The sequence below is a fragment of the Hemiscyllium ocellatum genome, chromosome 19 (genome assembly GCF_020745735.1).
Source record: "Hemiscyllium ocellatum isolate sHemOce1 chromosome 19, sHemOce1.pat.X.cur, whole genome shotgun sequence".
Taxonomy (NCBI): domain Eukaryota; kingdom Metazoa; phylum Chordata; class Chondrichthyes; order Orectolobiformes; family Hemiscylliidae; genus Hemiscyllium; species Hemiscyllium ocellatum.
In genome coordinates this window covers 78106771-78109061 of record NC_083419.1, presented here as the reverse complement: position 1 = coordinate 78109061, position 2291 = coordinate 78106771, and the positions used below count along the sequence as shown (strand labels likewise).

The 2291-nt window shown below is 46.1% G+C and overlaps 1 non-coding gene across 1 annotated transcript; it reads right to left on the bottom strand.

Moving 5' to 3' along the window:
* Window positions 1-1096: 1096 nt before the first annotated feature.
* On the bottom strand, window positions 1097-1288 carry LOC132825076 (U2 spliceosomal RNA). The gene has a single exon (XR_009645742.1). It is a non-coding gene; the product is annotated as a U2 spliceosomal RNA (small nuclear RNA).
* Window positions 1289-2291: the final 1003 nt, after the last annotated feature.

The window sequence follows — 2291 nt, the reverse complement described above, 5'->3', positions numbered from 1 at the left end:
AAATCCTGATTGGCCCAAACAATGTCAAACTCCCTGGACATGTTGTTCCAGGGTCTCCTGACTGAATCTTGCCTTCCTTACCCTGACTGAGAACTGGTTCCTTCAAGCTTTGAGGCGTGACCATTTGGTTGAAGCACACGCAGTATGTTTGCTCCATTCGCTGCTGTTCTAAGTGCCTGACTGTTCCAAGTGTCTTGACTGATCACCGTTAACAACAAGGATAAGCTGCCTGGCTTATGTCTTCACAAATCGCCCAGGGAAGATATTTTCGTTGGAGTGCCTCATTTCATAGAGGTCTATAAAATCTGAGGGGCATGGGTAGGGGAAATAAACAAGGTAATTTCCCTGGGGTGCGTAGTCCAGAACCAGGGGGCATAGGTATAGGGTTACAGGAGAAAATTTATTAGGAACCAAAGAGGCAATGTTTTCATGCAGAGGTTGGTGTATCTGTGGAATGAGCTGCCAGAAGAAGTTGTGGAGGCTGGGACAATTACAACATTTCAAAGGCATCTGGATGGGCATACGAACAGGAAGTGTTTAGAGGGATGTAGGCTAAGTACTGACAAATGGGACTAGATTGCGTTAGAATATCTGGTATTTTGGACGAGATGCACTGAAAGTTCTATTTCTGTGCTGTACATTTCTCTGACGCTATGTGCCTTCTATAAATCAGATCTTTTCCTGCTCCACAGTGTTCTCAAAATCTCTCCTTCAACACACCCGACTCATCCTCATCATTAAACTCCAAACTGTTGAATACTGCAATAGCTTCATCTTCTCCATTTTGTTCTCTGAGATACCGTTTGCAATTCGGTGGCGCTGGTGGGCAACTGTGTTTTACTTCTTTCGTTCAGGGTTGGGAGTTGGTGGGAAGGGGTGCAGTGCATCAACGATGAAGTGATAGTATTGAGAGTGAGGGCTGAACATGCAGAAAATGGCAGATGAATAGCAACCTAGAAGTTGATTTGCACGAAAGTGAGTCTGAATTGACGAAAAGGCTGTCTGTAAGCTTTCTTACACACAGACTCGGTTGACGAGAAATAAAATTAATGCACACAAAAGTAAACTAATAAAGCCTATTTTCGCATTCTGTAATGTGAGGTGCACCATTCCCAGAAACGATGTAACAGCAGGACGATGTGCGAAGTAAATGAAGCAAGCTCAAAGATCAAAAAAATTCCTGCAAAAATATGATTAATATTTACTCCTAAGTCAGAGACATATCAGATATTAAATCTGACAAGAACAGACACTGCACATGATCTTCGTCAAAAGACCGAGACGTGATACTGGTGTTATCATCAATATTAGAGTCGTGCTGGAAAAACATAGCATCTCAGTCAGCATCCAAGGAGCAGGAAGATTAACATTTCGGGAAAAAGCACTTCATCAGGGGTGAGGCTTGGAGCTTCGATGGTGGAGAGACAAAGGGAATGTGGAGCTAGGTTGAAGGTAGCTTAGAGTGCAATAAGTGGGCCAATGTGCGGGAAGAGATGATAGGGCGGAGCAGATAGGTGGGAAGAAAGATTGACAGATGGGACAGGTCATGACGGTGTTGAACTGGGAGGTTGAAACTGGGGTAAAGTGGCGGGTAGGAGAAATGAGGAAGCCTTTGAAGTCCACATTGATGCCATGGGTTTGAAGGGTCCCAAGGTGGAAGATGAGGCGTTCTTCCTTCAAGTGTTGGGTGGTGAGGGAAACGTAATGGAGGAGGCCCAGGACCTGCATGTCCTCGACAGAGTGGGTGGGCGAGTTGAATTGTTCAGCAGGTATCGGTGGGTTTGATTGGTGCGGGTGTCCCGGAGATGTTCCCTAAAGCACTCTGCGAGGAGGCGCCCAGTCTTCCCAGTGTAGAGGAGACCGCATCGGGAGCAACGGATATAATAAATGACATTCGTGGAAGTGCTGGTGAAGCTTTGATGGATGTGGAAGGCTCGTTTGTGATCTTGGATGGAAGTGAGTGAGGAAGACTGGGCACAGGTTTCGCAATTCCTCAGCGACTCTTCCTCAGGAAACCAGCTCCAATTCCTCCAAGCGATGATGTGAAGTGAGTATACTCATCCCCAGGCGGTTTTCTGTTAACCCGTTTGACCTCATCTCAATTGTCTCCACAATCCTCCTGACCGTGTGATTTCCAGAACAGGAACCAATGGTGCAGCTGAACCTGAATTGGCGCAGTATAAAACACAGCAACACCTCATTGCTGTCGCAGTTTCTGTCACTGTGAACAAGGAGCAGGTGACAGTGTTCTTTATGAGATGTTCTCTCAGCATGTCCCACCAACGTGGATT